This window comes from Littorina saxatilis, linkage group LG11 (genome assembly GCF_037325665.1).
Source record: "Littorina saxatilis isolate snail1 linkage group LG11, US_GU_Lsax_2.0, whole genome shotgun sequence".
Lineage (NCBI taxonomy): Eukaryota > Metazoa > Mollusca > Gastropoda > Littorinimorpha > Littorinidae > Littorina > Littorina saxatilis.
The window spans coordinates 15,806,723-15,828,335 of NC_090255.1; the positions used below are offsets into that span (position 1 = coordinate 15,806,723).

The 21,613-nt window shown below is 43.2% G+C and overlaps 1 protein-coding gene and 2 long non-coding RNA genes across 3 annotated transcripts in view; 2 read left to right on the forward strand and 1 right to left on the reverse strand.

Moving 5' to 3' along the window:
• Positions 1–21,613, reverse strand: part of LOC138979863 (uncharacterized) — a 474,427-nt gene that overhangs the window by 198,658 nt on the left and 254,156 nt on the right. The window lies entirely within an intron of this gene.
• The window catches only part of LOC138979861 (uncharacterized), a 183,887-nt gene that overhangs the window by 39,000 nt on the left and 123,274 nt on the right, over positions 1–21,613 (forward strand). The gene's annotated exons all lie outside the window — the stretch shown is intronic.
• LOC138979848 (uncharacterized) lies at positions 7,035–19,679 on the forward strand. Its single transcript, XR_011460153.1, has 4 exons — positions 7,035–7,581; positions 9,363–9,499; positions 11,864–11,974; positions 15,955–19,679. It is a non-coding gene; the product is annotated as an uncharacterized lncRNA (long non-coding RNA).

Consider the following 21,613-nt stretch of genomic DNA (forward strand, 5'->3'; position numbering starts at 1 on the left):
CACGAGGATAGACCAAAACCTTACCATTGAAATGTAAAATGTTCTCACCGTCAGGCGCCCCCACAACGGTCTGGGCGGCCCTGGACCCCCCCCCCCTTCATTTTTGGAACCCCCCCTTCATTTTTGGACCCCCCCCCCCCCCTTTAGTATACTTAATTAAGCCCTGAGCGCACAACCCGGCAAACACACACACACGCCCACACGCACACACACACACACACACATACACACACACACTCACTCACACACACACAGACACACACACACGCATGCACGGACGCACACACACACACACACACACAGTACACACATGTCCATCCCTGTCATCTGTTGTGGTTTACGACAATTTCAGTTGCTGCCACATAATTATTGACAAAATCTATGTTTGCACATCACGACTTCGGCGCATTGTTCAGTCTTCTGTCCAACAATGGATCACAACAATAATGGATATGAGAGAGGAAGAGGGGGGAGGGGGGAGGGGGGAGGAGCGCGCCAGAATAACGTGACGGCAACCTTTTAACGGCTGCGTATAAATAGCTCAATGGTTGTGATTTGAACAGTTCAAAACTGGGACTCCGATTTTAAAAGTGCCGTTTTCCTCGGGGAACGTTTTCCATTGAAGCGAATAACTCGGGAAATGGGGGGGGGGGGGGGGGGGGGGGGATAACAACGACGAGTAAGCAGTGAACAAAAGTCATGTCTTGATATTTAAATATCCCGATTCAGATATTTAAAGAAGGGTGTGAGTGTGTGTGTGTGTATACCCCGAAGCTTGTCGTTGGTGTGTGTGTGTGTGTGTGTGTGTGTGTGTGTGTGTGTGTGTGTGTGTTTTGTTGTTGGCTTTGTGTAGTCAGTTACTGTGTTCTGTGCTGGTTTTTGTGTGTTTTGCAGAATGCAGTTATTTTTGTTGTCTTTTCGGTTATTCTTCTTAGTTGTTTTTGTGCAAAATTAAATTCTTGTGTGATGCTTATATATACAGGGTGGGCCACAAAAAGAGGGACAAAATCAAACTCTCATATTTTCTAAGAAAATAATTGTTTCTTTCTGACCAGAATGTCCTTTGTTGTTGTTAACCACACTACCAGTGTTTCTGAACTTATCAACCAAGCGTGTGATATACTGTTCAAAAAAAGAAACGCATAGTTGCTACTTGCCAAATTTGTTTTATTTTTCGAAAAAATTAACAGAAAATCCAATATTTAGATTATTTGTTTGAAATTTGGTATGGACACAGTTGAATGCACACACAGTTCATTTGCATCTTCAAATCAATCAGTCGATCAATACGATTGGGTGCCGAGGCTGTCAAGTCAGTAGGGGGTGTGACTGCCTTGAGCAGCAACAACTGCCCGGCACCTTCTGGGCATGGACTGGATCAGATGCCGGATATCTTGCTGTGGGATGGTGTCCCACTCCTCCTGAAGTGCCTGCAATAGATCGCGGTGATTTGCCGGCGCTTCTTCTCGCCTGCGCACACGTCTGTCCAATTCATCCCAGAGGTGTTCTATCGGGTTCATGTCTGGCGACATGGATGGCCAGGGAAGCAATGGACATGGTGGTCGGTGAGGAACTGGGTGGTGAGTCGTGCTGTGTGCGGGCGAGCGTTGTCCTGCTGGAATATGGCATCCTGGTCAGCCAGAAGAGGAAGGGTGTGTGGGCGCAGAATTTCCTCCACGTATCGCTGGGCAGTTATGCGCCCTTGGACGTGCACCAGGGTGCTCCTTCCAGCGGTATTGATCGCCCCCCACACCATGACGCCTCCACCACCATGAACGGGTGCCTCATCCACACAGTTGGGCGCGTAACGTTCGTTTACTCTCCGGTAGACCCTCCTCCGACCATCATGTCGCTGGAGCAGGAAGTAGGACTCGTCGCTGAACCACACGTGTCTCCAGTGATTCCGGACGGTCCAGCGAAGGTGCTGGTTGCCCCACTGCACTCGGTTCTGGCGATGGCGGCGGGTGAGGACAGCTCCTCTAGCTCTGTGAGGTCTGCGAGCTCTCAAACCAGCTTCATGCAGGCGGTTCCGCACGGTCTGGTCCGATAATCGGTGTGGCCCGGGGAGAGCCTGGACAGAAGATGAGGCCGACAGGAAACGATTCCGGAGGTGGCGGAGCCGTATGAAGCGGTCGTGAGCAGCAGTTGTCGCCCTTGGTCTTCCCGCTCGTGGCAAGTCAGCAACGGAGCCAGTGGCTTGAAACCTGACCCACAGTCTACTGATGGTGCTCTGGGACACGTGGAAGTGCCTGGCGATTGCACTTTGACTTTGGCCTGCTTGTAAACGACCCAATGCAATTTGGCGGTCTTCTCTGCTCAATCGGGCCATCTTTCGTCGCTGAATTGTCGTCTGATTTCTTTGTGGCGAACAATCCGCTTTTATGGGTTTTCGAAGACATGGTGAGAGCTCAATATTCCCCGAGTTTCACGAGATTACACTAAAGCATGACGAGTGGTCATGCCAAATGAGCAATTTTGACATTGTAGCCACTGATAACGCATGCGTCACGTGCAGAGCTCACTTGCGGCAATGGACGAAAGGTCGACGACCAGATAAACATTTTCTGCAGTTTGGTGGATATCCTTGTAGCCATATAACTAAATTAACCAAATATTACAAGCTATGCGTTTCTTTTTTTGAACAGTATAATAGGACGATGAGGTATTTTCTTTCCAGGGTGTTCGCGTCGAAACTGTCTTTGAACCAGAGTAGGCCACATACAGTTCCACAATCTTGGTCCTCTCTTCGACGGAAAAGTGATCGTAGGGGTCCATTCTTCTGTCAGATAAAACTTACAGGTCTTCTGGATATATCACCTGAAAATCAGAAAGAAACAATTATTTTTTTTAGAAAATATGAGAGTTTGATTTTGTCCCTCTTTTTGTGGCCCACGTCATCCAGCAGCGCGGGGCCTGGATTGAACATGTTATCAATTACTGACAAGAGCAACCAAATGTTCTTCGATTTCGAAATGCTTTGGTATAATAAAAATTTGAGATGTTGTCCACATCTGGTGAAAAAAATCTTGCGAAAATTCTTGTATTTGTAGAAACTATTACAGTTTCTTTTTGTCCCTCTTTTTGTGGTACACCCTGTATATTATTATATATATATATATATATGTATATAATTATATATATATAATTATATTACGCGTCGTCACACCATTCTCTTGGTGGCACAATCTAAATCATCCTTCATCATTCTATCACCCTGAAGAAGCTCCCCGTGGGGGCGAAAATTTGGATCATCATCAATAAACGTATTCCATATTCATCACAAAAACTTTTGAGGTGATTTTTTTTAAATATTTGCCTATACAGTCAAACACGCTTTAGCCGAACTCGCCCGCCGGGGAATGAAAAATCGTTTCGCTTATCCGAGTTTGTGCATATCCGAGTTCGGATAAGCCAAACCTTTCCCGAGAAATTACCCTGCATTTCGGCTTACGCGAGTTTTTCAGGAGAAGTTGTAAAATCACTTGGAATGTCTCTCTCTCTCTCTCTCTCTCTCTCTCTTTCTCTGTGCGTGGTGTGTGTGTGTGTGTGTGTGTGTGTGTGTGTGTGTGTGTGTGTGTGTGTGTGTGTGTGTGTGTGTGTAAATGAATAAGATCAAAACAGTGACAAGTTACAAGTGCTTTCTTCAGTGGAGCTTTATTAATACCTAAAAGCCAACTGTAAAATAAATAGTGAAAACAGTGACACATCTCAGAAACAAAACCAAAGATTCCACAAGCAACCACGCTTTTGTTAAAAGGATTCCAAGTAAATCATAATAAATGTAATGTTTTATGAAACCCTCTCCATCAAAGAAAGAAAAGAAACAAAATTAGACAATTTGTCTCTGTGGTCATAAATCAAGATCAAATCTCCATAAACATAGATTGTAGGCAATTGTTTTGTTTCGCTGCATGTTTATTGTGGTTTGATCTTCACCACTCGCTCAAAATGAGCACATACATTCCTCAGGTAGATTTGCTCTTCACAAAGATCTCTTCCTTCGATTGGAAAAAGAGGTTTGTATGAGAGCCACTCGTTTTTGAACACTGCAACAGTTGTTTGGAACATGCTGACAGCCGCAAGGATTTCAACGTCGCATCACGTGACACGTGTATTTCTTGGTCAATGTGGCACACGTCATCAGTTTCCCTGCATACTGAAAAACAGGTGACGTGTTCGTTTCCGTAGGATAATTATAGCCGTGACGAAATATGTTGATCTTCCTGACCTGTTTTTCAAGCCAAAAAAAAAAAAGACTCTCCGACAGTGTTTAGGGTTTGGCTTATCTGTCAAAATCACGTTTGAGATGTCCGTGTTTGAGTTAGCTATTTTTTGACAGAGTTTGGCTTATCCGAATTAGAAATAGTCTTACAAAGAGGGGGGTCTGGCGGGGAATTGGTTTTGGTTTCAGATATCCGATTTTTTTGCTGAAGCGTGTTTTGTTTATGGCGAGTGCGGCTGTTTATTACCTGCTATTCAGACTTGGTCGTGTGACAGACGTTTTCTTCCACACGAGATTACGTTGATTGTCTAACGAAGCCGTGAGGCTGAGTTAGACATCAGCTGATCGAGTGTGGAAGAAAACTCTGTCACACGACCAAGTCGGAATAGCATTTATGTCTCATAGCTTCAACAGAGGACAGAACAAACACGTTTTGTGTACTCAAGCTTGACAAACCTAAACACAGGAGCAGCCATTGTGGAGAGATCTACTTTTTGACGGAAGTGACCGAACAGCTAGCTGTGAATGACGTCTCGGTATATGTGAATGACGTCACAGTCATAGTCACAATCTGTATCTTTTGAAGCATCGCATTCTTAATGACGTCTTTCTGTGTCTGCATCCGCGAAATGTTTGTTCATTCCGGAATCTTTGTCATCTATGTTCAGAACTCTGTCCTTCTAGTTTCAGACTAACAGGCCTTCTGAGCTAGCCACTTTCCAAGGGCAGCTAAATTCGCCTATGGAAACAGTACTGTCGTCTGGGATGCCGTTTTCAGTATTCTGAGCGTTGAAGAATTTGTAAAGAGAAGAAACGATAACAGCAGGAGAAATAAAAGTCGTGTGTGCATTTTTTGGCTTTTGGAGGGACGATTTTGAGTTTGAATCCGTGCTTGCCATGCTCCTAAAGCGTGTAACATACAATATTGCACACGTTTGCTTTAGTAGTGGCAAAGAAGGAAAGCGTGTGACATATATATATATATGTATAACTGTTTCCCTTAGTTTGCAGAAACACCTGAGCATTTTTTTCAAAATGTTATTTTTCTTTTGTGTTACGTAAGTTCTACGTACTTATCGTTATCTCTGCTGCATGAGCAGTTTCTTTGGAAATGCCCTTTTCCTTGACATTTTCTTTTAAACTTTTTGTTATTCTCAATGATAATCTATCAACAACATGTGGATCTAAGCATGACAAGGGATAGGGCGGGCAGCAAGCGTTGTCAGGAACATCTTGATAAGATGAATTCACTTTGGGTCTGTTTTTGGTCGAACTTCCATTGGACGACTATCGACAGGGGGCGACAGGATGTTTGAAGGCGGACATGTTTTGAGAGGCGGCCGTGAGCCCGCATAGACCTTTCGTCGTGGAAATGAAGCCTTTTCTTGCCCTGACAAACCTAATCAGACGATGGAAAATTGCTTTCTCCACCCCCCCCCCCCCTTCTCCTATTTCTCACTCTCTCTGGCACTTGTTGTCATTGCACCCCCCCCCCCCCCCCCCACCTCGCCCCGATCGCTCTTTCTCTTTTTGTCACACACACACACACACACACACAAATACACACACACACACACGCACGCACACGCTCACACACGCATGCACAAACACAGATCCAGTGTGTGTGTTCCATTCATCAAAGTGTTGTTGGATTGTCATGTTCACTTAAAATATTTTAGTGAAAAAGACACTTCACAATACACTACACGCAACCACAATGTTTTATAAATACACTGGGACTTTTCGGCTTTTGGGCCCTTAGGACCCTCTAAAATTCTGCAGTGGAGATCCATGGACCCTCTAAAAATTGAAAGTGGGGGTCCGGGACCCACTAAGAGGGGCGTCCGTGGGGAGCCCTGCTCATCGGAGCTAATGTGTATAAGTTACAGCTCCGTCCATCCATGGTATCGCCTGATATTTTGTCGAGACTGGGTCAATGAATATGATGACGTCACTCGAGGCTCTAATGCTTTAATGCTTGTCGAAACGAGCCATAAAGCTTTAGAATAAAAGATTTCACGCATTGCTTGGCCATCTGATCACAGATGAGGTCGCAGTTTGTAGGTTGAATCATGTTGAATCTATGAATCGGCCAGAGATAGATCTGCATTTCTGGTACGACCTTCCAGATTATCAACAGCGGGTTCAAGGTCGGAATCAAGAGGTCAAATTTGCGTGGCTCCCAATCATTTTATAAAAGATTTCCATTTTCTTGTTTCTGCGGCTGCGCAAGTTATTTTGCCTAGGTCATGGCCGAACTTTAGGCCTACGGAGAAATATCGCTGGATATTTTCTCCCTAGATTAACAGAGACAAAGAAGGAAAGTCATGCTGTATACACTGTTAGTGGTGAGAAATGAGACAATAGTTGTAGAAAGCCGTTATATAGCCTATTATATTATGATATAATAGCTTAATATTCTATGGATGACAGGCGGCGCCAAATATTGCGTTTCAGTCGGGTTTTTGTTGCTCACGTCAGCTGGCTTTGTATTGTATTTCATCTCGAATCTCGTTGTGTGATACGCAATGGCGTTATATCACTCAGCACACACCATGGTTGATTTATGGATTATTTCCTGTCCTGTATTCTCGTGCTATCATTTGCGTGATTAGTGTGTGTGTGTGCGTGTGTGTGTGTGTGTGTGTGTATGTATGTGTGCGTGCGTGTGTGTGCGTGCATGTGTGTGCGTACAGCGCGAAACAAAAATGCAACCCACGCACACACACTCACGCACGCACGCACGCACACACACACACACACACACGCACACACACACACACACCGTCACACACATATATATATATATACTTTTAAAATGTCTTGGATCTGGGGACATCTGTAAGTGTGAGAGCGTGGATCTGGGAACATTCTGTGGTTATGGGAACATTAGCATGTTCTCATATCCAAGGTAACCTCAAAATGTAATTTTCGTGTTCAGCTTGACCATTGAGGGGTTTTAACTCGTGTTCCCAAAAGCATTTGAGTTCTGACTTGGTTGTCCCCCTTCCCTTGCTACAGATCTCTGCATCGTCAAACAATCTCTTCTGAGCTTTTAGCATTCTTGTGCTTACGACACTAAAAAAAAAAAAAAAATTATCTCTCTCTCTCTTTTTTTTTTTTAACATTGCTGTGTAAAATAAAACTGTAAAATAACTATTTTACAGGTTTATTTCACAAGTTTATCTTATATTTTCTGAACATTTGGAAATAATTGCTTTACCTCAGTGAAATATTTATTATTGTTTAGAGCGTAAGCGATAAGCGATCCGGGCCTTTTCAAGAAATCTGAACAATGAACATGGTCGCTGCATGGGATTTTTTTCCCTTTCGTACAATCAGGCACACCACTCGTACAGGTAAGCCTTAGATTTTATGTAGCGCACTTTATAAGAACAGTGTTATATCTATTTATTTGAGTTAGGCATTGAAGATTTGAGAGGGCTTCTTCGCATCGAAGGAGTCTCTTCTGAGTGGGAATTCCGCTGTGAATTGATAGTTCTGGTCAATGGCTGTCTAAGACTAATCGGCCCTCGAAGGCAATCACTGACGTGAAGTGCACCGGGAGTGACTATTGCAACGACTGTCGTGTCCAGCGTTGTGTTTGTCAATGAGGTTCTTGAAAGCATTTGTACTGGGAGCCCGTTTAATGTTAGTTGTTAGTTTGTTCCAGTCATTTGTAACTCTATAGTCTATAGCTGAAAGCAAATTTTCTTGTATTGTTATTAACTTATTATCATGTCTTTCTTTTTGTATTTTGTCAGTACTGTTACGTGTTACAACAATGTTAGTCTGCGGTGATTTAAAAAAGAAATCTTTGTTAGTGTCATCAATGTCGTTAAATATTATATACGCTTGTATTAGGTCCCCTCTCTTTCTTCTTGCCTTTAGTGTAGGCAAAGTCAAGTATCTTAGTCTCTCTTCATATGTGTAGTCTTTTATTTCGTAAATCAGTTTAGTAGCTCTTCTTTGGACTCTTGCGATTGATGTTGATTGGCGTACTAGTCTCGGAAACCAGGCAGGATTGCCGTATTCTAGATGAGGTCGTACTAGTGTACACTCCACTCTCTGTTCCAGGAGGCTGTTCTCTGAAAATCCACCAGTACCTAGGAATGGCAGTGACACTGTACTCTAGGACCAACACAGCTAGTGTTTCAAATGTTACCTTTTTGTTTCAGGAGTCCTTGAATATATTCTAGTCATTTTTTCCCATTTATTTTAAGTTCATATCATATTTGACAAATAGGTGGCGTGATCTAACCATGTTTACCTGGTTGATTCTGACGGTTGGCAGTTTAAGTTTCTGGCAATTGCCAAAGTTGAACGTTTATTGTCATTAAATGGCAAAATTAATTTGAAGTCACGTTATAACTTATTGTGGAAAATCAGCTCCCTCTCTCTCTCTTTCCCCTCCCACACTCACACACAAACACACACACATGCGTGTGTGCTGACACAAATTTGTGATTTACTTTAAAATTAACAAGGGTGCCGCGGTCAATTGTAGACGGTAAGACCTATTACTTTTTTAAAGCCAGGACATTTGGACCTATTGATTTCTTACGGTCAGGTCCAAATGACCTATTGTCCTCTAACGCTGGCAGCAACACTGATGTAGATGAAATATTCATGAGGACGTCCCTCTGCAATATTATCCCAGCTATCTAAATAGACTGGAAGAACAAAAAGTGATTGCATGGAGACCTGATCAGAAATAGAGGGTTATAACTGACATTTATCTGCAATTAAATTGCTTTAAACTGACGGTTGCCAAATTGGGTTGTGAGTGAAGCGTAGCTCTGGCTTGTCACTCACTTCCACTACACATAAATGCGCGCAAGGATTTAGTTCTTCAAACATTTCTGCTTTCTGTAGCTATGCAGGGTTTGTGGATGTGGAACGTGGGAATATTACAGTTTGGAAGGTGAGGATTCTGATAGACTCGATGCAAATTGTCCGAACTATAGCTATGGCGTGCCCCTTTAATAGCTCATAATGATTAGCCAAATATGGAAAGGCAAAACTAGATTCAAGTAGCTGAAAATTGAAACACGAATGGCGGCTTGATTGAAACTTTACAAAATGGAAATCCTGTGTTTTCCAACACATGAATGTACAAATCAGTGTTTTGGGTCTACAGAACACGACAAATCCCGTCCAAGTCCACTTCAACACAACTTCACAAGCCCATGTCTTCAGAACTTCGCAATTCCATGTGTATACGAGACCACGAAAGTCACACATTGGCTGGATTCATGTCCTGACGACATATCTGTGGTAAGTTTAAAGGCTGTCTCCATGGTAAAAAAAAATACTGAAATAACCATTTGTTTCTCTTTCTTCTTTCAATTTAATGACTTATGCGCTAGACTTACTTACTTACTTACTGCCTTTCACGCCTGTTGGCGTGTAGGGCAGCGACAAAGGACCTCCACTTTTGTCTGTCTCTTGCAAGCCTTTCCAGGGTCGCCCAGGAGTGGTTGAGGTCCTTTGATTCCCCCTCCACTGTACGTCTCCAAGTCTGCTTGGGTCTTCCCCGCTTCCTCTTTCCTTCTGGGGTCCATCGAAGTGCCACCTTGGGAATGGAGTCGTTTTCCATTCGTAGTACATGGCCAATCCATCTCCATCTTCTCTGGGTTATGAGTGTCTCCATTTCTTCCATGTTGCATCGTTGGAGAAGGTCGTTGTTAGAGATCTTTCTGGGCCAGAATATTCTCTATGCGCTAGAGTTCGTATTCAATATGTTCCAGTGAAGATAATGACTCACTTTTCTAACCCGTATTCTCAAAAGCTCGGGAGAAAACGAAAGAAAATAATGTCCCTCTCTGGAAGTGACGTGTGGCTGGTGGCTTGATTCGGCCTTCCGCCATTTTGACAGAGATGGGAGAGTGAACCACAGCTTCGCGTAACAATCTGAACACGCATGCCGCATCAAATTGTCAATAGACAACCACTGATGTTGATAAAGTAAGAGATCTGTCTTACATAATTGAGTTTCGGCGCTGTTTGGTTGCAAAGAAATGTGCGCAGTCTATATCACAAGTAGGTTTGGAAAGTGCATTTTCCGATGATATCGACGCAGCTAAGTATCAGGATCAGGAATATTGCGTCGCGGAACCTTTCAGATTATGACGCAATGTTGGCAAGAGAGCGCCTCGCCTAGCCCTACTTAAAACGATTTAAAACCTATCATTTTGGAATTTGTTCTCTTCCATAAAAAGTCTGAAGTCCATTGCTACTAAATTAAATAGCCTCTGGACTTATTTGAAAAATACACCCTTTCCTAATAGTTTTCTTAGTGCTGGCAATCAATAGTACTAGTAATGAGAGGGATGCACGACTCGTACCCTTTGATGACAGTGAGGGGCGACATTTGTATTGTTGTAGGCTATAATACAAATGTCGCCCCTCACTGTCATTAGGGCTAAATGTCACTTTTGTTAACTCCTTCATGATACGAACCCACCTTACTGTCACGGGACGCAGGGGTGGCCACATTTTTGTCAATTCAGCTTTCCCCGGGTATGTAACATGTCATTTTTAACTTACCCGCACAAAAATCAGGTTACCCACAATCTGAATGCAAAAACTCGTCCCCACCCCTACACACAGTCATGGAGTTGCGCTCACGCACACTCCACTGTCGAAATCTAACCAAGGAAATTCGTCCTTCCATTCTGGCAAAAACCTTCTGACACGTTTTGATCTGTCGCAGTGTCGATTCTAGACCGCGCATTCCCGCAAATATGAAAGAAATCCCGCAAAAATAAAATTTGGATGCGCGCCTTTTCACGCAAAGAAATACCAATTCCCGCATTTTCAAACATCTTGTGCATGCGCGATATAATAAATATAATTTCGTCAAACAGCCTAGCGTTGCAGAGCGTAAGCGCTTGCAATCTTTTTGAGACAAGTGAGGCCCTGACAAGGATGTTTACATTTACCTATGTTTTCAAAAGTTACATTTTCCCTAAACATCCTTATCAGGGCCTCACTTGTCTCAAAAAGATTCACTTTTTCTCCCACAAGTCTTTGCTTCCCTTTGTGGTCACTTCCTGTTTTACATTCAAAATGGCCACCACGATAAGTGAAAGCGTGGATTTTTTCAAGAATGGAGACCCATGTGCAAATCAGCTTGACGACAAGTTGCCAAGTGAGGCAAAACATCCAAATAAATGGTCTTGGAAGTGGATGAAGGAGTTAGATTCTCAAAAAAGATAATGGAGTTTATGATTAAGAAGTTTCTGTTGTGCATGCAACGATGAAATTACATACACCTGACTTCACTCTTCAGGCAAGAAAGCCATCAGGAACCATACGTTGGTTCTCTCTCTCTCTCTCTCTCTCTCTCTCTCTCTCTCTCTCTCTCTCTCTCTCTCTCTCTCTCTCTTTGAAGTCTCTCTCTCTCTCTCTTTGAAGTCTCTCTCTCTCTCTTTGAAGTCTCTCTCTCTCTCTCTCTCTCTCTCTCTCTCTCTCTCTCTCTCTCTTTGAAGTCGTGGGGGCAATGACGGCCTCCGGGATGCCACAGATTCCATCCTCCCCCAGCCTAGAGACTGGGACTTTTTGTTCTTATTTACGATAGAGTGACATAAATCAATAATTAGCAAAGATTCTATAATTTTAAACTAATCTTTGTTTCAGTTGGTCATGGTGATTTGGGCAATGACAACACCGGCATCGTGGGTGATTTGGGCAGCGATGACCCCTCCGTCAAGGATTGCGACGTGACGAGCACACATGCAGAACCGCTTGGTATGTTTATACCGCCACCATCATAAGTGACGGTTTCTGAGACTTCCACTACTCGTGCAGAACTTCTGATTGGAGAAACTCGAGGTCAAAGCTTGTTCCCAAATGTTCTTATTATTATTTCACATTGCTCAACATCCAGTTAGCAACACAGGCTAGATGTTAAGCAACGTGAAATAATAATAACACATTTTGGGACAAACTTTGACCTGTAGTTTCTCCAATCAGAAGCTTCTGCACGAGTAATGGAAGTCGCAGAAACCGCCACAATATTATTTAAATTTTATTTATATATAGATGCTACATGTCGGGTTCATCTACGGGGCTAGTGACAGACCGCCAATGATGTTTTTTGTTGTTTTTTAGTTGGCAGCATGGGGATATCTTGAGAAGGCTCTCCGTAGTCGGCTAGACGTTAAGCAATGCTAATAATAATAATAATAGCACTTGAGCAAAGAGCTAAAACATTTCGAGGTACGGTAGAGTGTTTGACATAAATAATAATAATAATACGAATATTTATAACGCGCACATATCTCCCCAACAGGCGACTCAAGGCGCACATACACTCATTCACACACACGGAGACTTAAAGTCACCAACACACACACACACCAGCAACCATTAAAATATGTACAGTTATTCAAGGTGGGATGGACAATGATAATGGACAACAGGAGGGGGGGAACATGTACACAGGGAGATAGTGATCAAGGGGGAGGTCGAAGAGAAGGTAGAGCAGTATAGGTATTTGGGGGTGATTATAGACAATAAGTTGACATGGAAACCAAACTCTGATGCCCTTGTGAAGAAACTCCACTCTCGCCTGTACTTTTTGAGAAAACTCAGGTCTTTTAACATCTGCAGACAAGAAATCCTTCAGATGTTTTACACTTCAACGTGCAATAGTGTGTTGTACTTTGGCTCCGTGTGTTGGGGTGGCAACATCAACAAGCAAGACAGGGATAGATTAGATAAATTCATCAGGAAAGCAAGTGGGGTGGTTGGGAGGAAGCAGGACAATTTCACATCAACACATGAACGACGACTGACTGACAAGGTACAGAAGATTTTGGCTGACGACTCGCACCCACTCAGACCGGAATTTGACAGTAGACGGACAGACAGGAGCAACAAATTCAGACAACCAACCGCAAGATCCACACGCTACAGAAATTCGTTCATTCCATCTGCAATTCACATCTTCAATTCTCAGGTGGGGCGGTAGATGCTGGTGTTGTCGCTCTGATGCACGGGGTCAGTGTTCTGTATTGTTTCAGTATTGTTGATTTTGTTTTGCATGATTATATACTCTTATTCTACTCTCTTAGACAATATGTGATAACCGGCAAGGTGCTGACTTTCTTTTGTGCATTGTTGATGGTGAATGCATGTTAATTTATTTTTAATATACTTTCTTATGTGATAACCAATGTGCTATATTTTCTCAGGACAATGAACAAATGTTTATTTTGAATGTTTTATGTATGTTATTATTACGGACACAAACGCTCAGCAATGTAATTTCTCTTTTAGAGATTAATAAAGTTATTGTATTGTATTGTATTGTATTGGGGTGGGCAGTGTAGAATGCATGGATTATGTGGAAAAAAGGAATGTCTTGAGTGCAGATTTGAATGATTCGAGGGACTGTTGTTGACGGAGGGGGAGAGGTAGTGTGTTCCATTGGCTAGGTGCTTGGAAAGAAAATGAGCGTTGACCTGCTGTTTTGAGTTTGGTGTGGGGGATGTTGAGCTTGAGGGAGCCGGCAGATGATCTGAGTGCTCGTGAAGGGACATAGAGAGAGAGAGAGTCGGAGAGATAGGCAGGGGCGAGACCATGGAGGCTTTTGTATGTGATACGAGCAGGAACGGGCAACCAGTGGAGCTGATTTAGGAGGGGGGTGATATGATCTCCCTTTTTCTTTCGTAAGGCAAGACGGGCAGAGCTATTTTGAATGCGTTGGAGACGAGAGATAGAAGAAGAGGGAAGACCCGCCAAGAGAGAGTTACAATAGTCAAGACGTGAGAGAATGGTGGACGTGACCAGTTTGGCGGTAGCATCTGTGGTGAGGTACTTGCGGATAGTGGCGATGCGGCGGAGTTGGAAGTAGCAGGTGCGAGAGACAGAAGAGATGTGTTGTTTCATGGAAAGGGTGTTGTCTAGAGTGACTCCGAGGTTTTTGACAGCAGAAGACAGAGGGACAGAAGAGTCAGAGAGTTGATGAGAGTCGGAAGTGGCTTTGGAGAGTTTGGATGTAGTGCCTATTAGGATAGCTTCAGTTTTGTTGCTATTGAGCTGAAGTTTGATTTCTGTCATCCAATTCTGCACGTCAGTGATAGTGTCAGAGATAGAGGAAAGAAGAGATTCAGACTGGTCAGGGGAAGAGCTGTTGTGAAGTTGAGAGTCGTCGGCAAAAGAGTGGTGGAGAACGTTGTGTCGGTCAAGGATGTGGTCAAGAGGTTGAGTGTAGAGAGTAATTAGTACAGGCCCAAGGACTGAGCCCTGAGGGACTCCGCACTCAAGCCTGATGGGGTCAGAGTTCAGTTTGTCAATCGAAACAGTCTGGTAGCGGTCGGTGAAATAAGAAGAGAACCAAGAAAGAGCTGTGCTATGGATACCAAAGGTGTGCTGAAGGCGTTGAAGGAGGATGTTGTGGTCGACTGTGTCAAAGGCCGCTGATAGATCAAGTAGAGCGACGGCAGAGATTTCAGCTTGGTCAGTGGCAAGGAGGAGATCAGTAGTGATTTTGAGAAGGGCAGTTTCGGTGGAGTGGTGAGGACGATAGGCAGATTGAAGCGGAGAGAGAAGATTGTTGCAAAGAAGGTGAGAGTTGAGTTGTTTTAGGACGACTCTTTCAAGGAGTTTGGAGATGAAGGAAAGGTTTGAGACAGGGCGGTAGTTGCTGAGAGTGTTTGGGTCGAGCGATGGTTTCTTCAGTAGATGTTTGACAATAGCAGTCTTAAAGGAGTTGGGGACAGTGCCTGTTTGCAGAGAAGTGTTGATGATTTTGAGAATAGAAGGGAGGAGTTCAGGAAGACAGTCAGAGTAGAGTTGTGTGGGAAGAGGGTCAAGGTCACAGGTTTTCAAGGTCATTTCTTTGAGGACTTTCTCCAGGTCAGTGAGAGTGAGAGGCTGAAAGTGTGTGAAGGGAGTGCCTGTAAATGCAGGAGGAGTTTCAGAGTTTTGGTGTGGGATTTTGTCTAGTTTGTCACGGATGGTTTGGATCTTGTTATGGAAGTAATCAGAGAAAGCTTGCGACAGTTTGGAGGGGTCGATGTTGTTGGGCAAGGGAGAAGCAGAAGAGCAGCCAAGAAGGTCATTCACTGTGGAGAAGAGTGTTTTGGCAGAGGTTGTTTCACAGATTTTGGTGCTGTAGTGCGATTGTTTGGCGTCTGCGATGAGTGTCTGAGCATGTTCCATTTGCTTGTTGTAAATCTGTCTGTCAACTACCAGCTTTGAGGTTCGCAACTTCCTCTCTGCTCGGCGACGCAACTGTTTTGTATACTTAACTTCAGCTGTGATCGAGGGTGCAGAAGGCCAATCTACGATGAGTTTGGTTTTTGCGGGTGCATGTTCGTCAAGAAGTGTGCTGAGAGTGGAGTCGTAATGACGTACAGGGTCTGAGGATACCGGAGGATCAAGCAGTCGGCGGGCTGCTTCTGCGCGAAATGTGTCAGTGTTAACTTCTTTGAGGTTACGGCGGACTACGCGCTTTTTCTGTTTGGATGGTTTGGCCATCTTAAGAGAGAACAAAACTGCAGAATGATCGGATCTGAGGTAGTCATTCAGCAGGATGTCGTACACCAGGTCAGTGGACTCGTGGGTGACAATCCAGTCAATGATGTGTGTTTTGCGTGTGGGAGCGTCTACATGCTGTTTGAGGTCGTGACAGTCAAGAAGGTCCATCGTCTGTCTTGTGTCGGTGTTATAAATCAACAATAAGCAAAGATTCTATAATTTTAAACTAATCTTTGTTTCAGTGGGTCATGGTGATTTGGGCAATGACAACACCGGCATCGTGGGTGATTTGGGCAATGACGACACTGGCATCGTGGGTGATTTGGGCAATGAAGACACTGGCATCGTGGGTGATTTGGGCAATGACGACACTGGCATCGTGGGTGATTTGGGCAATGACGACACCGGCATCGTGGGTGATTTGGGCAATTCGTAGCTGATTTGGGCAATGACGACACCGGCATCGTGGCTGATTTGGGCAATGACGACACCGGCATCGTGGGTGATTTGGGCAATGACAACACCGGCATCGTGGGTGATTTGGGGAGCGATGACTCCTCCGTCAAGGATTGCGACTACACATGTCGCACACATGCAGAACCGCTTGGTATGTTTATACCGCCACCATCATATGTGACGGTTTCTGCGACTTCCATTACTCGTGCAGAATCTTCTGATTGGAGAAATTCGAGTTCAAAGTTTGTTTAAAAAAAATGTTATTTTACATTGCTCAACGTCAAGTTAGCAACATTTTGGTACATACTTTGACCTCTAGTTTCTCCAATCAGACGCTTCTGCGCGAGTAATGGAAGTCGCAGAAACCGCCACAATATTATTTCAATTTTATTTATATATAGATGCTACATGTCGGGTTCTAGTGGACATACTCTTATAATATCTAAATACTTTTGCTACTACTAATAACATGCATTGTTTATTACCTAATTAAAGGCTCCCGCAGTGGGGCACTGCGGTTAAGAAATTAAAGGCCCCTCCTGTTTTTGGAACCGCAGGAGCTTTCTAGTTTGCTGTTAGGTAGATTTTTGGTTCCTCTTTCCTGTCATGCTCTCTTTTTCTTCATGAATTCTTTTCTTTTTTCTGCCTTCTTGCTCATTCACCTGTATTTTTTCCAAAAATCTCTTCTCTTGCCGCTTGTCTCGCGATTCATGTATAGTTTAATCTGTTAGTGTTCTGATGTAAGTCCAGCAGTAGATAGGTTAAGCCTATTTTAACATACTGGAAACTGGTAATCTTCCAGTAGGTATTAATTTAGTTTTACTAAAGCCTGCTGGGACACAAGGTTAGTGCATTTGTAAACAGGAATCGCTTGACAAGTGGCCCCCTTCATCCCCCCCTTCCTCGTCCTGATATGGCTCTGCGTAGTCGGCTGGACGTTAAGCAAAAAATAAACAAACAAACAAAAATAATTAAAGGCAGAGGTCGACAAAGCTCATGAAGACAAGCGTAAATTCAAGCTGGTCTCATGCTGAAATACAAACTTTAATAAATGGTTTTGGGCATCTCCTTCAAAAAGGCATGTATCCGTCAGGGAAGATAATTCAAGCCGCAATTAACCAAAATACTTGTCTCAACAATAGAACATGTATGAATGTGCGAGCAAAGCTTCAGCACTAAATGAAGACACGGTTTTAAGATGGACTAGCTGAAGTTGTGGGCAAAGACAGCATGTTGTTGCTTTTTGGCGAAAGCTTACTGAAGAAATATGGACCAGCTAGAAAAAATGACATAGCACAGAGATTGAGACAACTTGCTGGTCTGTTGGTGCAATATGTAGAGCAAACCTATTCATTACATCTTACCATATAACAGTGGCACAGGCACGGTTGGCCTAGTGGTAAGGCGTCCGCCCCGTGATCGGGAGGTCGTGGGTTCGAACCCCGGCCAGGTCATACCTAAGACTTTAAAATTGGCAATCTAGTGGCTGCTCCGCCTGGCGTCAGGCATTATGGGGTTAGTGCTAGGACTGGTTGGTCCGGTGTCAGAAGAATGTGACTGGGTGAGACATGAAGCCTGTGCTGCGACTTCTGTCTTGTGTGCTGCGACTTCTGTCTTGTGTGTGGCGCACGTTATATGTCAAACCAGCACCGCCCTGATATGGCCCTTCGTGGTCGGCTGGGTGTTAAGCAAAAAAAAACCACAATATAACAGGGGCTCATTTTGAAATTGAGGTTGTCAAGAGGAATGTAATCGGACATTTTTCAAACTAATCGCACCATCGATGCAAACTGCATGCACTCGCACAAATAAATGAAATCTACACACAGCAACACCGACAGCTTTAAATGATTTTAATGTCATTAAAACGGTTTAAACCCAAATAAAATTGAATGAAATCTCACAGATAAATTTACAATGACTATCTGTCTTGCTTGAAGAAAAGAAAAAAACGAAAAGGGAGTGGAACACGGCAACACACATTCTGAGTCACTCCAGGAGCTTCAACAGAAACACAGGTGACGATCGCGGAATGTTGATGTTGAGAACGTCTGACGCATGCAGTATGCGTGCGGTAGCTATTTTCCGCGAAACCCTGCGGAACCCCGGGGGTACCCCGCGAAACCCCGCTTCGGCTTCCGTAATAAGAAAACATTTTGTACCGGTGTCTTAGAGTTTAATAGCTGACAAGGAAATTGAGTAACAAAATAGCGATAAGTCCGACCCCGAAATGAGACCCTGATGTAATACTATTATTTGCTGGGCTATACAAGTTATGTAGGTATGCATGCATGACCCTGGGTCTTGCTGTATGACTGGGAATTGCAGATATGTTCTTCAAAAGATTATGCCGTGTCTGAAGCATCAATATAAACGCTTATAGCTCACAGCTGAAAAGAACACTTCCTTACTAGTACGAAACCAAATGACAAACTATCAATTTGAATACAACACAGCTTCATAAGAACTGCTCAAACAAGGACCAATAAAAGAGAAAACTGAAGACCGTGGCCTAAATCTTACAAGTTTGAAGTTAAAACAAGTTTTGCAAACAATACATGTGAAAGAATGTTGTTATGCCTGAATATTAAAAAAAATTAGTTAGTGTTCCCAGAAACTTGAAATTTGGCATTGTTGTTTATATGTCGACCTAGTACCCAAATATATATAGACATTCTGGAAAACGTTATTTGTTTAGGAATATGGGGAACGTGGATATGGGGACCTTATTAATATTATGTTTTCACATATATATTTAAATCCTAAACAAATAACGTTTTCCAGAATGTATATATATTTGGGTACTAGGTCGACATATAAACCACAGTGCGAAATTTCAACTTTCTGGATGTTCTATGTACCATTGTTAAATATCTAGTTATAAGTTCTTTTTTAGTTATACTTTTAAAACGACAAGACATGAACATGTATGTCCTTTTTTTTAATTTTTTTTTTTATTGTTGTTATGTTTGTTTGTTTGTGTGTGTGTTGATCGATTTAATTTTTTTTTTAAAGTTAGTGTTCCCAGAAACTTGTATTATATATATAATAAAAGTTTCTGGGAACACTAACTAATTTTTTTAATATTCAGGCATAACAACATTCTGTCACATGTATTGCTTGCAAAACTTGTTTTAACTTCAAACTTGTAAGATTAAGGCCACGGTCTTCAGTTTTCTCTTTTATTGGTCCTTGTTTGAGCAGTTCTTATGAAGCTAACTCTGACACCAGCCGGTTATTTGGGAACTCGTTTTCAACTGCTTGCAGAAAGTTGAAATTTGTCATTGTGGTTTATATGTCGACTTAGTACCCAAATATAAAAAGACATTCTGGAAAATGTTATTTGTAGGATTTAAATATATATATATATGAAAACATAATAAGGTCCCCATATCCACGTTCCCAAAAAGCTTGTCTGAATATAATAATATATATAATAAATGTTTCTGGGAACACTAACTTTTTTTTTAATATTCAGGCATAACAACATTCTTTCACATGTTTGTTTGCAAAACTTGTTTTAACTTCAAACCTGTAAGATTAAGGCCACGGTCTTCAGTTTTCTCTTTTATTGGTCCTTGTTTGAGCAGTTCTTATGAAGCTGTTTTGTATTCAAATTGATAGTTTGTCATTTGGTTTCGTACTAGTAAGGAAGTGTTCTTTTCAGCTGTGAGCTATAAGCGTTTATATTGATGCTTCAGACACGGCATAATCTTTTGAAGAACATATCTGCAATTCCCAGTCATACAGCAAGACAAAAATTGGCTCTTTGCAGTCTGCTGGGCTATACGCGATATGTTATGTATGTATGCATGGCCCTGGGTCTTGCTGTACGACCCTGGGTCTTGCTGTACGACCCTGGGTCTTGCTGTACGACCCTGGGTCTTGCTGTACGGCCCTGGGTCTTGCTGTATGACCCTGGGTCTTGCTGTACGGCCCTGGGTCTTGCTGTACGACCCTGGGTCTTGCTGTACGGCCCTGGGTCTTGCTGTACGGCCCTGGGTCTTGCTGTACGACCCTGGGTCTTGCTGTACGACCCTGGATCTTGCTGTACGACCCTGGGTCTTGCTGTATGACCATGGGTTTTCATGTCACGTACGACATACAAATCACGATGTTCAAAGTTTTGACGAATTGAGTGTGACTACGATTCGTAAAACTTGAAATAGGAAGGTGTTATGCTGTGTTTGATTGGTCGATCTTTGTTTAATGACAAAACAATTGATAATGCCAAGATTTTTAATGTGTACATAGTTCCTTTTCAGCTTGTGATTATAACTCATTGTGACAAGTTAAAGTTTGTGTAAGCCCTTAATAGACTCTTTGCAGTCCGCTGGGCTATACGCATTATGTATGTATGCATGACTCTGGGGATTGCTGTATGACCCTGGATCTTGCTGTATGACCCTCAATCTTGCTGTATGACCCTCGGTCTTGCTGTATGACCCTCGGTCTTGATCAACAATGATCTGCATTTTTACTCAATATTTTCCATGAAGTACTGGGATCCTTGTATTTCTATCTACTCTGCTTTAATCTTGCTAAGACAATTATGTTGAGACGTCATAAATCAGTACTGGTATATTCTCGGAATTGCGGTCTGGTACCCTGTGATATCGGTTTGAAAACTAGGGAAGGAGGCGATGTGAAGTGCCTTTAGTCGCTGCTGTCACAGTGGGGAGATTGCTAATCGGAGAAATGATTGCATGCAGAAAACGTGGTGATTATGATCCCACGTGACATTTTTACCGCCTTTCATTGTGTAAAAATAGCTTAAACGACAAAACAATTAATAATGCCAAGATTTTTAATGTGTACATAGTTCCTTTTCAACTTGTGATTTATAACTTGTTGTGACAAGTTAAAGTTTGTGTGGGCCCTTAATAGGCTCTTTGCGGTCTGCTGTAGGACCCTGTGTCTTGCTGTATGACCCTGTGTCTTGCTGTAGGACCCTGTGTCTTTCTGTAGGACCCTGTGTCTTGCTGTATGACCCTGTGTCTTGCTGTATGACCCTGTGTCTTGCTGTATGACACTGTGTCTTGCTGTATGACCCTGTGTTTTGCTGTAGGACCCTGTGTCTTGCTGTAGGACCCTGTGTCTTGCTGTAGGACCCTGTGTCTTGCTGTACGACCCTGTGTCTTGCTGTAGGACCCTGGGTTGCTGTAGGACCCTGTGTCTTGCTGTATGACCCTGTGGTCTTGCTGTATGACCCTGGGTCTTGCTGTACGACCCTGGGTCTTGCTGTACGACCCTGGGTCTTGGTGTACGACCCTGGGTCTTGATGTACGACCCTCGGTCTTGCTGTATGATCCTGGGTCTTGCTGTACGAGCCTGGGTCTTGGTGTACGACCCTGGGTCTTGCTGTACGACCCTGGGTTTTGCTGTACGACCCTGGTTTTTTGCTGTATGTCCTGGGTCTTGCTGTATGACCCTGGGTCTTGCTGT